Source organism: Lissotriton vulgaris, chromosome 4_1 (assembly GCF_964263255.1).
Source record: "Lissotriton vulgaris chromosome 4_1, aLisVul1.2, whole genome shotgun sequence".
In the NCBI taxonomy this organism is placed as follows: Eukaryota; Metazoa; Chordata; class Amphibia; order Caudata; family Salamandridae; genus Lissotriton; species Lissotriton vulgaris.
The window spans coordinates 1,905,652,548-1,905,667,312 of NC_141691.1; the positions used below are offsets into that span (position 1 = coordinate 1,905,652,548).

At 44.7% G+C, this 14,765-nt stretch overlaps 1 protein-coding gene across 7 annotated transcripts in view; it reads left to right on the forward strand.

Annotated features, from left to right (window-relative positions):
- PHF20L1 (PHD finger protein 20 like 1) overlaps nucleotides 1-14,765 on the forward strand; it is a 648,585-nt gene that overhangs the window by 14,665 nt on the left and 619,155 nt on the right. The gene's annotated exons all lie outside the window — the stretch shown is intronic.

Consider the following 14,765-nt stretch of genomic DNA (forward strand, 5'->3'; position numbering starts at 1 on the left):
ATCCATATGTATCGTATTTTTGGCAATGCCTCACATTACCATACAATCTTCCTTTAAACCAGACCTATTGGCATTGCCAAAACTTGTTTCTTACGGTTTCAGCTCTGTATCAGAATTAGTCTTTTTAAGCTGGCTCCCTCGTTTACTTCCTATTCCCTGCTCCTACGTCGTTGCTTACACCCATCGTTCCTTACCTGTTGTCGATGCTTACACCCGGACTATCACCCTCTCGTTGTCATTGCTTGCCCCTTACTCTCCCTCCAGTTAAAAAGAATGATGTGGGCAACGCTGGCTGCTTCATATTGTTTTTTTGTCCTGCCACAAACTTAAGAAAAATAAAAAACTTTCAGCCGTGCTGCAAAGCAGTTTCGTTGATGTACAACATGGCTAAAAACATTGATGAGGCCAGTACCTTGCATAGGTAAGACCTACTGACTCTTCCAACGCTTAAAAAACTTTTTTATATCCCTTGGAAACCTAAAAGTGAGCCAGCAGCAATGCAGCGAAAACCTGTTCATATTGCTTCAGGAGAAGAGTTGTACCCCCCAATACGCTCTTTGTAGAGTACCAAGTGATGTAGTAACACACATAAAGACTACAAATTTTAACACTAGTCCTGTTTAATGTATTTACATTTTTAAAAAGTTACCTTCATCCATAAGATAAACAATAAGCTCTGTTAGTGAAGACCTTTTTGATTAATTGATGCTGTGCAAATGATATAGTGGCTGAAATCTACCATAATACGTAGTTTTGTGGACTGTGGATAACAAAATAATATATTGCTCACATACACCAGGTGTTTATCTAGGCAGGTGTATGTAGACTGGAACCCATATACTTACTTAGGCAATGAGTCATCACACATGCACTTTACCACTCATCCATGCACTCATACATACATTTGCCCACCTCCTGACTCATTCTTGCAATAACCCTGTTAAAAAAGAAAACATGGTGGCACCTAAAGTTGGCGGGCATATGCTTACAAGGCAAAAAGTTAAAATAGGCATACCATTTGGTGCCCATTGTACAATCATATTCTAGGTACTGTGTTGTTATTTTAAAGATGTATATAACTGCAATGTGTTAGAGCTATAGAAACAATGATTCACTATGCACAGTAACATGTCAAGTTGGCTGCTCAGTAGACCTCTTACTGGAGGCTATGTTCGAATGTTAAAGTGTATAGTGTATTGTTCTACTGATCCGAGGTGGCTAGCATATTGCGCCTAAGCTTGAGGGTCGTCTTGAAACAGTAAAACAAGGATACACTATGGGTAATACTATTCCAAGATGGCTGAAAGTTTAGAAATAGTGGCAGCACATAATGCAGAACACTGCAGACGAAATGAGCAGTAAATTAGCTACTTAGTAGGACTGACTGGGGAGCTCCTGGATGTATTAAAAAAAATGAGAAGCAGCAGTGAGTTCCCTGAGCTCCTCTTGGACTGTGCAACAATAATCCATGAGCAGCGGGCATGCCTAGGTTATGTGTAGGGACGTCGCCAGGCTGGTATTCCATCTGACACCCCTCTTGGCATGCAGGGAAGATTCTATGTAGTCTCTGGGGAGTGAGGTATGTGCAGTGCAGATAGTGAAATTGTGTCCGTTTGAATCTTGCGTTGCTTGCAACATCCCTAACCTGTGTGCAAGCCCTGTCCCACTCCTGGTCTGTCAAAGGATAACCAAGGTCAGCATCCCACAGTTGGCGTGTTCGTATTGTGTCAGTACATTGGTCTAGCTAGAGAGCTGTGTACAGGCGCAAGATCATACCCCTCCTGGAACCCATATCTAAGATCCGGTGCAGCGATTGTGACTCCTGCTGTTCCGTCTGGAATGCAGGCAACAATTCCCAGATGGTGCAAGACATTTTTGCGTTGTGCAGGAACTGACCCAGAACAAGGCAAAATAACACCCTGCCTTTCGCAAAGTAGATAAAGGCTTCACCCCGATATGAACCCCAAGCGACTGGCATCCCGCCTCCATCCAATGGGCGACGGTCATCACATTGTACATCCCCTGGAGCAGGCACAACCATCAAAGAGGTAGCTGCCTGCATAGGGTTGGCTACAGAGGACCCCATGTGCCTCCACAACTTTTTGCATGTGTGGGTAGTTCGTGGAGTTTCTGATGCCTGCCCAAATCTGTAGAGTGGGTTTCGGCCCATCAAGCGATACTCCCCAGCAGTTGTTTCTCCTATTTGCAGCCTGTAAGAAAGGGCCCTCTTTGTACTTTTGACAAGAGTGTGCCGTGGGTAGCCAGGGCCTATGTTCTTTCCCTAAAAGTGCATGAAGACAAACCCCAATTGGCACTCTAAGGCTGCAGCACGTATTGTGCCACCCTTAGAGGCCCTGTACCTTTACATATACACACTGCCTTTGCAGGCTGCATGTTTTGGTGCCGAACAAAGTGAAGAGTCGACATGACACATATCCCTTTGTGTCATGCATACAACCCACTGTCCTGGCATAGGTCAGCCACCCCTCTAGCTGGGTGCACTATACCAGTGGTGAGGTTACAGGTTCATGAGCCCTGTACCCCTACAGTGTCTAAACCAATTTTTGGACATTGTAAGTGCAGTAATGCCATTAAGAGTATATGGTACTGGAAGTTTGTCATTACGTACTCCACATGGCTAAACTGAAACTGAGTAGTATCCTACTTCTCAGCACATTAAACCCACACTGATGTCAGTATGGGATTTAATGAAAAATGCACACAGAGGGCATCTTGGAGATGCCAAGAAAACGGACGGGGCTAGAGGCGTTTTCCCACTTCACGAAGAGTGGGGAGGTCCAACATGGAGGATGCCTCAATAAGAGCAATACAAAAAGGGATTTCTATGTTGTACCTCTCTAAAAGCCGTAGCAGTTTGGAGAAGCCAAGTGGTTGGATCTCACTATTGCCTAGAGAGGGTAGTAGTGGGGATCCATTTGTTGGATCATAATGCCCTCGCACACCCTTTCAGGTGTCATGCTTCATCATATGGGCTGCTCCTCGTTGGGGCGGCGGTGCAATCCCCAACGTGCTCCCTAAAAAGGGGATCTTTGTCGGAGATCTTCTATCCAACTGCCGTATGGTGAAGTGCAAGTGTGGGGCCCCAATAGTGTAGATGCTGTGATGTGAGATCAAATAGGGCTTGGAGTACCTAGAACGGACAAACTTTATTCTGGGGTCTCTTGTCTTAATTAAAAGCAGTATAACAAGGCGCTATCACGTCCACTATGCGTGCCTATGTGCTCTTGTTAAAGTGTGTTGGTCAACATGTTTCTCGCTAGTGGTGTATTAACCCTGCGATTCTTCAGGACCTAGAAATGTAAGCTATCTACAGAAATTAATAAAAGGTAAACAAAGTTTCAGTAAGTCAGGGGTTACACTTTTACCCCAAGTCTTCTGGACCTGCCTGGATCTACATGTGGGGGAGAAAAAGGCATTTAAGGGAAAAGGAATCTGATATTTACAGTTTGTTCAACGACACTAACAATGTTCCATGATGACTCCAAAGCATGCTACTTATATTCTAGTGAGGCCGCTCACTGGCGGACGAAAATACAAATAAGGTTAAAAAGTTTAAAAACAGGTGATCTTCCACAGTGAACTAAGGTGAATGATGTCCCTGTGGAAAAAACAGGACAGAAAAAACACTTTGTTTAATGGAGGACTCACCCACTCTTTGTGGTCCCCAGGCTTCAACAGTGCCCGGTGGAGCCTATCACACGGCTCTGTTCCTGTGCAAGCGAGATGGCAGTGTGGGGAAGAAAAAGGTGTAACACTGTGCAGACGATGTTAGCAACATACTGAACTATCATCAGTTACACTCTACATGAATCCTTGATACAAAGACCAAAAAGCATCTATTAGTCATACAGGTGTACCTAATAGTAGGAAGTTGGTAAACATTTGTATGAAGAGTGGATATAAGTGTTATTATGGTGTGTGTAGTGATTGTGGACAACATCCTTATGTAACAGTCATAGTGCAACTTGGAGATATATGTGTCATTGTAGATTTATTGTCCTTGTTTAGTTATTTCTTATTCAAATGCAGGCCAAATATCGGGTACATGCGTCTAATTAAAGTATATTTAAGGGTTGATGTAATGTAACCCGCTTGGTTAAACACGTACAGAGGGTTCATCTTGCACAATTCATATCTCTAAGCAGTGGTTTAGCGTAGTGTCCAGGTCACTCACACTCAGTTAACTACTCTTGTGTTTCCTTTGTCTCTATCTGCCTTTAAATAGACTGGTAACAACATGTGCGCAGTGCAAAAGGTCGCGCACACTCAGTTAATTACTCCCGTGTAATCTCTCTCTCAATGTGCATTTGAATTGCCTGGAAACAATATATGCAGCGCGTGTACTTTCCCGGCAGTTCTGTTAAGCGTATATAATGCATCGCTAGATTTAAGTGCGACGTGTGTGGCATTGCCGGAATCAGTAAGCCGCCGTGCGCCTGTGCGTAGGGCGGCGCTATGTGAAGGCGGAACCCTTAGTATGGGGTAGTGGCTGGCTCCCCTCGGCTAACCCCTCGTGGTTAAGCAGTTTACACCAACGTGAACTCTTTGCCCTGGCTTGCTGCATCGTAAATCGTTTTAATTCAGTGGTTACAACCAAAACCTAGCGTGTGGTCACGGCGGGGCATAACAGATGCGTGTTAACCGCCATCTAACGGGTCTGAAAAATCACCAATTCAGTCTAAACAAGTTAACGTATAGCTAGGTATTGGGAAATCATTAACCAAGGTTAAGCTAGGGAGTAGGGCGGGCCGACGGGTGGTCAGTACTCGCGTATGATGCTTAGTGTAGGCGTCCTTCGATCTACCCTCTTCCACCGGATCCGGGAGATAACCTGCCGGCCCGTGGAGTGGTCTTTTGAAGGCGGAGTGCTTGTCATGTGATAAATCACATGACTCGTTGTGGGCGTAGCTCCGGTTGTTTGTATGCTTAATGAGGCTCAGGGTAGTGTGTACCTGGCGGCCATTACTAACAGGTGGTTTTAATTATGTTTGTATGTCCGGGAACCTGGAACGTCGACCTAGGGTGTTTGTGGAGTTAAACTCCAGCGGGTCTTTCAACAGCCGTAGTCCATACTTAAGTAAAGACTGCGGCAATTGCCGCGGGTGGTTATGTTCTGCCGTGAACAATCTGTATTCTTCGGCGGGTTCAACTCAGTACACTGGCGGCCATTACTGAATGGTGTTTCTTATTTTGGGTGTTGTAAGAGTGCGCCTGCCATTCCTGAGTGGTCGATATATACATTATTACAGTGGATGATTATGGCGGCCATTACTAAATGGTGTTTCACTCTATTTGTATTGTATCTAGCTGTCACTGCCAACAGTGAGGAAGGGCAACAGTTGCATTGGGGAGCCACATTAGGGAGACACAATGCTGTCGGTGGAACATGCTTTATTGGCACTGTCTAGAGCTGTCACTGCCAACTGTAAGGAGGGGCAAAGATTGCATTCAGAAGCCTTAATCCTGTAAATGGAACTTGGCAATAACACTTAATGATGTGTTGAGTGCGACCACCGTAAGGCAGAGGAATCCACTCCCTGCTGTGTTAGTAGTCTCTCAGATCACATCTGGTGTAAGATATATTACGTGTTATTAAAGGGCACCCCATGGTATATCCTCATTTAAACCACTGATGTTTGTTGACAGACGGTGTATCCATCTTTGCTCTCTAGAGAACAGGTTTCTTTTTGAGATGCTTGGGGATGCTTCTAGGATCACCCATTTAAGGGAATCTGGAGAATGTTTCATATCCAAATAGTGGGTGCTCATATTTGTGCTCCTTTTGTGGCAATGGAAGTTGCTGCGGTGTTCAGAAATTCGTAGTTTAACAGATCTTGTTGTCATGCCTATATAGTATAGTTTGCACGGACCGGTCAGTAGGTATACACAGTTGGCTGTATTGCAGTTAGTGTGTGAGCGCATTGACCATGTAAAGTTGTCATTTAATGTGATGCTCTTGTGCACTGAGGTGCACTGAGGTGAATGCGCATGCAGTGCACGAACCACATGGATAGTGGCCCATCACTGCTGGTAATGCCCACAGTGTTCCTTGTCTGTTGGGCACTTCAGTTTTGGGTCTCGTGCTAATCAGCATGTCTTTAAGATTTCTCGAGCGTTTGAACGCAAATCGTGGCTGATCAAATTGTACTGAGCCTGTATTCAGTATCCCCCAGTGTTTTTTTAATACTTTCGTTAGTTGGTTAGACATTGGTGTGTATGTTGTCACACATGTAAAGGTTTCGGTTTTTATCTTTTACTCTTGCTTCTAGTAGGCTCTCTCTGTTGTTATTACATGCTCTTTTTTTGTGCGAAAGTAATGCTATTCCGTGGATAATTCCTGTCTGCAAGATTCTCTGCCAAACATGCCGATTCACTTTTGTAATCGGCCAGTGAGCTGCAGTTTCTCCGTATGCGAAGAAATTGACCGAAGGGCAAGTTCTCTTTTAGTGCCTTTAAGTGGTGGCTGTTGAAGAGCAAAAGACTTTTGTGGTCCGTGCTCTTTTTGTACATTGTCGTGGTTAGGGCACCTCCTTCCAGTTTGATTGTTAAATTCAGAAATGGTATCTCAGATGTGAGGCATGGATTGTGAATCTCAGGTAGGGGGTCAAGGTTATTGACCCAGTTGAAGAAGTTGTCTCTATCACCATGCTAAAAAATGAGAATATCATCAATAAATCGTTTCTATAACCGGATGTTATCACTGTATGGATTAATATCATCATGGATGTGGCGTGCCTCAAAAGATGCCATATAGAGGCAGGCCACACTAGAGGCAAAGGTACTCCCCTTGGATGTACCCTGGGTCTGGTGGTACAATTGACATTTGAACTCGGAAAAAGTTCTCTGTTAGAGCCAGGGTGGCACAATCAATTATGAAGCTAGGTGGTGTCGGTGAAGCCCAAGTGGTTTTCCTAAGATCCTCTTCAATCACTTCTAGGGTGGCCCTTTGTGGAATATTAGTGTAAAGGGCTTCCACATCTTGAGTGATGAGGAAGTCTATCTCATCAGCTCTTGGAAACTGCGCTAGAGATGCCCCCTTAAAAAATGACCTAAATCTAGTGTTCAGGCCGAGGGGCTACTCGTCGTCAGCCACCACCACACATGTTTCTGGACCCCTGGTCGAGAGCCTGCTGCTCTTGTGAGGTCTAAAACAATGCACATCCTGGGACGAGGTGCCAAGCCTCCTCTCAGGATGGGCAGGGTCCACGAAGGGGAAGCTTCACAGGCTTGCCCCCTTCGTTGGCTTCCCCAGGCCTTTTGTTGCATCCAGCAACTGGCCCCCACCGGTTATATCCCCCACTTTGGGCGGGAGAATTTGCGGGAAAACCAAGTGAGGAAGGGAGGTGTGCCCACCTTTGCCAACCCCACCCCTCAGATGGGGGAGGCGAGGTGAAGCAGAACTCTGTCAGACCCAGCCATATGCCCCCCTCCCACTGGAAGATGGCATAATGGTGGGTGTCAGTAACAAAAAGCGAGTGAGGGAGATTTATGTGAGGTGGGAACTCCTGGTCCCCGGAATTATTTATGAAAACAATAGAGGAAAGCAGAGAAAAGTTTCTCTGGATCTAGGCTTGAGTGCTCTAGTCAGCACAGTATGCCCCAACCTGTTATCGGATAATGCATATCCTTATAGAAGACCCCACACTCACCAACCTAGTTGGTGACATGCTTCATCATCGGGGTCCCACCCCATAGGCCGAGTGCCTATAGGGTGTGCTGCGACACCTGACTACAGTGGAGCTGGTTAGTATTTTTCTTTTATGTGTGCATAACTATCAAGACGTGTTTTAAAAAAGGGCCAAAACTACTCTCTACAAGTGTTTATTCTTGAGTGCTGGAACCCCGAGGAATTCGGGGCACCTCCAGCAGAAACTATCCGATAACAGGTTGGGGCATACTGTGCTGACTAGAGCACTCAAGCCTAGATCCAGAGAAACTTTTCTCTGCCTTTGAGGGGATACTCCTCTATTGTTTTCATAAATAATTCCGGGGGCACCTCCAGCAGAAACCAAGTAGGTTTTCCGCTTGATGAACAGAAGTTGCAAGAGACGGACTCTTGCCGTCTTGGAAACGCTGGTGCCTATGAAGCGGTAGTGCCGCAGCTAAGCGTTTTTTTCCCGATTAAGGAAAAACGCACCCTTTTACACCAGACCGCAATTTGTGGTCTCTTATCTGGACTTGGGCAGGACGCGCCTTAGCGTGTGCGGACCACCCAGTTCATAATCCAATGGTCCTGACGAAAACCTTTGAATGTATATAATGGTTGAAACATGTAGACCTTTTTAATCAATAGTTTTTGTAATTTTCACTTTTCACATAGCACACTTCGCTATTTTTAAAAACACTTCTTATGACACCAAAGCCTTCCTAATTAGGCACAGGTGCCACACGATTTTAATAAGGGTTCAAGCACTCAAGAATAAACACTTGTAGAGAGTAGTTTTGGCTCTTTTTTAAAACACGTCTTGATAGTTATGCACACATAAAAGAAAAATACTAACCAGCTCCACTGTAGTCAGGTGTTGCAGCACACCCTATAGGCACTCGGCCTATGGGGTGGGACCCCGATGATGAAGCATGTCACCAACTAGGTTGGTGAGTGAGGGGTCTTCTATAAGGATATGCATTATCAGATAACAGGTTGGGGCATAATGGTGGGTGTACCTACCTTTTACTTAACTGGATGCCCTTGAATCTAGTATTTCGGGGCACCCCTGATCCTTGTCTCCTCAGACAAGAACCGACCAAGAAGAAGATGGACTGAAGAGCCGTGCTGAAATAAGGAGGACGAAGAAACCCACTGACTTGACCCCGACCTACCGGCCTGTCCCATCCCCTCCACCCCCTCCCTGAAACCTGCTCCAGCAAAATCCTGAGTGTGTCCTGCAGCTAGCAGCCCCAAGAGCCCTGCCTTTCAAAAGAAAGACTTTGTCTCCTGTGAACTCCGGGTTTCTTCGCCCAGACTCTGGCCAAATTTACAAATCTGCACCCGGCGCCCATGGCCCTAGTTCGAGTGGCCGAACACCATGAGGAGGTCTCCCTGGCGATCCTGACCAGAGATGTGGTGATCTCTGACCTGCCTCGGATCTCCAAGTGAAGCCTGCAGTCTCTGAAAAATCCCCCACGACCAGAGCTGTTAAGAAAACACAACCCCTAATGACACCCCTGCAACCGAATTCCCACGGCCTCGGCTGGCTCGACCAACGGACCTCCAAAAGGTCTTTGTCCGGAGCATGCAGTCTTTGTTAAAACCGGAGAATCCCCATTGAAATCAACAGGGCACCTGACGCCAAAACAACACCCTGCACTCAGCCGCCCCTGTGCCGCTGCCGGTGTACCTGGGATGCTAACCTTTTACCCGGAGCCTAACGCCAGGAGCTTTGTTCCCAAAACCTTGTGGCATGCTCGTGAACAGCCACCAACCAAAGACCCTTTTATCCCTCATCGAATAACATTGGACCTTAGCACTCTGCACTTGACCACCCTTGTGCCGCGGAGGGCATTTAAAGGGTACATCCTTGACCCTGGGAGAAGCCTGGAACTAACCCCAGAGTACCAACTCCCACAACAAAGTACTTACCTGTTAACCAATAACTTCATTTCTCACTATTGGAATACATTGACTGTTTTTCCTTTAAAAATGTTTTACGTGTGGAGTTGATTTGTATGAAAACCTGAAAAACTACAACTATACCAAAACTGATGTTTCTTTAGTAAATGCCCCAGTGTGATATCGAGGCATATCACATTATAGAAGATAACTTGAAAAGTAATCCGTAAAATAACTGAAAAGCAATCTCGACATTTTGACTTACCTGTATTTCAATCAACTGCATTTGAACCTGCATTCAATTGAAAAACACTGCATAAGATTTCACACAGTATTTATTTCACTTACCTGTGCCAGACTTGGCTTGGTTCTAGGAAATGAAATACCTAAATGAATATTTTTATACAAAATCAGTTGGCCTGAAGTTCAGTCTTTGAGTGTGTGATATCATTTGCTGATTGAGTGGGTACAACAAATGCTTAACACTAACCTCTGATAAAGCCTTACTGCTCGCCCACACTACCACAAATGGAGAGTAAGGTGCTATCTACTTTTACCTCTGCCTACCTTTGGGGGTCTACTGTACTCTGTGCACACTATACCTCATTTTGGTATTGTATATACAGAGCCAAATTCCTACACAGCCCTCTTTGCTCCGAAGCGCCACGTATTGTTGGCAACACACCAGGTAATAAAGCTGTAAATCCGGCACCCCCAGGCCGCCTTTGTCGAGGTCCAGCTTCAGTATGGCAGGTTTCACTCCACTCCTTTTTCCCGCCCACACCAACAAGGTCAGAAGGTGGTTAAGCTCTGTAAGGGAGTGTGGAGAATAGTGCAGAAAGTGTTCTGGAGCAGATACAGGCACAGTGGTACTAGTTCCATTTTGCTCAGAGACCACTCAACCCATAACAGAGAGTGGCAGGATATTCCAAAAGGCAAGCAAGGACTCTAGTCCTCGCATCACACTCCCCGTATTAAATTAAATTAGCCGCTCCATCGTATGAGCCACTTTAATCCCCAAATATTAGAAGGCATTCACTCCTGAGGCAGCACCCACATCTGGGATGAGTTTCCCTGGCTACACCCTCCAGTGCCGCTAGTGGGAACAAGATGGCCTTCTGTGTATTCACTTAAAGGAAGACGTCCCATCATCTGTAGAAGGAGGGGAACCGCTGCTCCAGGTTGACGTAGGTGTTCAAGGGTGTCATCTGCACACATTGACATGACGTGTGTTGTGTTGTTGTGGGACTTCTTGGTCGGTGGATTGTGTAGGGTAATGGCGCTCCTTGGAAATACGCAGTGAGTATGTACTAGTGTACAGTTATGATTGCGGTGCATAAGGTTGGGGAGAGCCACCCTCCTCCCCAATGTGTGGCTAACCACTGATAAACCAAAACAACAGTCCTTTGCACACAGCGACAGTATATATTATGTATTATTGACAATAATAAAAACACTTGTTCCTCCGTTGATACAGTCACTTCAGTTTAATCTTGAGATCCTTATCCAACAAGTTTTTCGTCGCTCTTAAATGATGTACGCAGCAAGTTGGTAGTAAAAGATATCCATCACTAACATCAGATGTCCGTTACCCGTTGTGACAGTATGTTTATCGTAGAGAGAAGTAAAGCCCTCGAGCCTGTGGAAACTTTTGATGTTTTACTAAAACATATCGCCATTGCTGTCTCTGGACAGATTTGTGCAGTTAAAAGATGATCGCTATTCCAAACAAAAATTGTGAGCAAATGAAAATAAGCCAATTTCTGGTGACTTATTTAGTGACATCCCATCTCCGAACATTTAGGAGTGACTTTTCTAAAGTGATTTTAGAAACACGACACCCACTCAATGTTGCCTCCGATTAATAGAAAATATATTTATAATCTAAGAAGTACCTTTAATCTCTTTGTATGGGTTCTATATGGAGACACTCTGGCCCAGGATGCTTTATATAAAAGTTGCACTTGGCGCATGAAACATGGACCAAAGTCCAACCGCCACAACACCTCCCAGAGATACTCCTAACTCTGGGAATCAAAGGCCTTTTCACTTTCAAGAGCCAAGAGGGCCCACATATCATTTCCTCTGACCAAGTGCAGACATGGAATAAGCGCCTTAAATTAATGTGTATAATCCTACCCGCCATGAAGCCACAGTGGTTTTCGTGTTCCAAATGTGACGTCAACCCCCGCCACCTAGTAGCCAGGGCTTTCAAGAGTATCTGCAGTCAACATTAATCACTGACCGGGGGCGATAGGACCCAAAGGCCATAGGGTTTTTCTTTGGCTTGGAGATCATCCCTATCTGTGCTTCCTGCATAGGGTGAGGAAGGACCTCTGTGGTCTTCGCCTCTTGGAGCGTCTTCAACTGTTTGGGGTATAATTATGCTTCATATTCTCGGTACCACTCTACTGTAAGGTCTCCTGCACCTGGCATGTTCCTCAGAGCCACTTCCAATTCACTCCCTGTAGGTCCGCCTCCAATTGTGTATATTGTTTCACTGTTAGCCTGGGCACCTCAACATAGCACTTCTATCTTGCAAAATGATATAAAACACAAATGAACATAATGAAACCTCATTTTTCTAAGTCACTTTGGCAGAAGAATCGATCTTTCTAATACTGCATGTGGGTGCAGACATCCCAAGAAATTATAGTTTCTTGTATTTCGATAAGTGCCTAAAACTTACACAGGCCTTACCATAGTTGTCTCATGAGGACCACCGTGTGTGTGTTAACCTTTATTTTTCTTTATCAACTCACTAGACCTAGGCATTTTCCTGTCATTCCACACATCACCTCTGTCACCATTATGCTCCTTTAATTTTGTATTATGGTATTCAAGATTGAGAACTTTAACACTCCTTTTGCCGACCCCCCCCCCACCCCCAACCTCAAACCAGATTGACTCCCAATTACATACCTTAAATATTCTTGGGCCATATCATGATGGTCCAACATGGAGGCGTCCAAAGTTGAAACCTATAACTTCAAATTTCGATGAGTCCATGAATGAACTTTAAACCAAACGACTGAAAGAGAGTCTATCCCTGCTTATTGTTTCCAGCTTGTTGTATTGAAAGATCGTGCATAAACTGTGAAGAAGTTTGAGTTGCACTTAAACTTTAGACACCTCACACTCAATAGTAAAACAGGTGCTCAGCCCATCATGATTCCCCCCCTCACACCGGGTCTTAACACTTCTAATCTTGTCTTTTTCGGTATTCTACTTCAAGCTCACCCTCTTTGCAATTAACCTTTGATCGCATACTTTCACACAAGACCTGACTATCCAGAATAGATACAGTTTAAATCGTGATATTCTCCCTTCTATGGATTGTTATATGATTCTGTAACTCCACGTCATCATACTTATCTCATCATATATTCTCTCTCCATTTCAAACCATTTTGCAAAAGTAAGTATACCTTTTTAGTTTAGTCCTTCATTAGCCCATTTTCTCAGTGCAGTTTTGTGATATGCTATTTCAAACCTCTTAAAAATTACATCCACCCCCCCCCCCCCCCCTTAAACTAATTAACTGTTGCCAGTTTCAACCACTTCTGGACAACCCACTCTTGGATAAGTTGCATCACTTGTTTTTATTTCCTCACAAACTTGACTGGAGGCCAGTTCGAATAAAATTCATTTATCATCAAAGTATAGATAACACTCGTCTCCATACAATTATAATGTCCTTTAATGGGCTTTGGCAGGCCAGTTGGGGAAACTGAAACCGTGTAATCCACCAGAAATCAGACCATGCCTTCCTTTTTGTTAATGGCATCTCCCTGTTCCCTTCATTAACTTTCTTTACTTCAGTTCTCAGCAACTTTGGCACAAACAGCCTATCGGTTCTCCACACCATCCCATCCTGATATAACTCTAACCATACCAATTTGTAATTATCAATATTGTCCACCAAATGTAGCAAACTCATAGTATTAGTGAGGAAAATCTCAACAATCAGCACGTATGATCAGAACAGTTGCACATAAATATGCGTGGAAATGTTTCAACCCACACCAACTTTTTTTTTTTTTGTGTGGAACTTCCTTTAAGACCTTGATGCAACAGTAACTACTCATCTAACCATGCTTTTTTTTCACCCTCATCCTATGCAAAGTCGTCAACAAACGTAATCTAAAATAATATTTTAAATGGCATAATCCATTCAGCTTCCCTCCAATGAATCCATTTATGAGAGCGGCTTCAAAAACCCTACACACTTTGGAAACTGCATTCTCTCAGTGTGGTCTTGTGAGTAAAAGCTTAACTTGTGAGGAAGCACACTAACACCACCATAAATATTTCTGGAAATTCCCTTTCCTACCTCTACAAGCTTAAAAACCACCAAACCCTTCTGTCCGTGTGTTTATTAATATCTTTTCTACCTGTATTTGAGTTGGACCTCTCTTCCTTTGAATTTTAAATTGGTCTCTAAATTACAGTTAAACAAAAATTTATGCTGCAATATCCGACAGGACCTTCATTAGATCTTTCATCACAACACCCTTAAGGCATTCACCGCAATCAAATTGTAAGGTGGACTTGGATGGGAGGGGCAAGATGGCCGCCGAGGGATGCAGTGAGTAAGCCGCACTCTTCTCCACTGCCAGGCTTTTCTCAATGGTGAAATAGAGTAACTAAGGTGCATGGCCTGAGGTCGCTGTATGCCTTTGTCGTGTAGTACTGCGATATTCCCTTCCTGGGAACAACGAGGAAACAATATAATACGCACAGCCCTGCGTTTCAAGAGGAGAATATCAGAGGCTGTCAGTCTGGTATTAAAATTCTGGTTCAAGATGCCTCCTCGCCTGCAGCGCGGACTCGAGACCAAAGACGGCAAGGGAGGGAAACCAGCAGACGCGGATATCACCAAATGTCAAACAGTAACAGCAAAAGAAAAAGAGAAAAATAAAGCGGATTCAAAAGCTACTGGCCCTGGTCCTGCCATATCTATTGCACAGAAAAATGCCTCAAGTTTAAAGAAGTCGGCAGCAAAAAGAAACGGAGCGGACAGTACAGCACCCGTAAGAGTTGCAGGACACGTTACCAAGCCGAAAGCCAAGGAAAACGCGCTGCGGCAGCCCACGGTAACGGAAAGTTTTGCCAACGCCCCAGCAAGTAGCGGACCCCCCTCAACCAAACCTGGTATATCTGCGGATCTTAGCGCAGGAGCGGGAGCAGGAGCA